Source organism: Apis dorsata, unplaced genomic scaffold, assembly GCF_000469605.1.
Source record: "Apis dorsata unplaced genomic scaffold, Apis dorsata 1.3 scaffold_631, whole genome shotgun sequence".
Taxonomy (NCBI): Eukaryota; Metazoa; Arthropoda; class Insecta; order Hymenoptera; family Apidae; genus Apis; species Apis dorsata.
In genome coordinates, this window is record NW_006263826.1 from 235,088 (window position 1) to 235,293 (window position 206).

At 18.0% G+C, this 206-nt stretch overlaps 1 protein-coding gene and 1 long non-coding RNA gene across 2 annotated transcripts in view; one reads left to right on the forward strand and one right to left on the reverse strand.

The window, feature by feature from the left end:
* LOC116186344 overlaps positions 1–206 on the forward strand; it is a 10,499-nt gene that overhangs the window by 2,544 nt on the left and 7,749 nt on the right. The gene's annotated exons all lie outside the window — the stretch shown is intronic.
* The window catches only part of LOC102674049 (protein kinase C, brain isozyme), a 17,240-nt gene that overhangs the window by 2,405 nt on the left and 14,629 nt on the right, over positions 1–206 (reverse strand). The gene's annotated exons all lie outside the window — the stretch shown is intronic.

The window sequence follows — 206 nt, forward strand, 5'->3', positions numbered from 1 at the left end:
AATCCTTAGATCTTAATTTAATTAAATAAGAAAATCTAAAAATCTATTCCACATTATATTATTCTTTTATACATTATGTTTTTATGTTATTTATATATTTTCAATGGAGCAATAAATTATAATAAATATTGAAAGCAATATTGCTTTCTAAAAATTAAATCTATAAGCTCGAAATCGAGAAAAAATAATTTTGAAATAATTTCCAG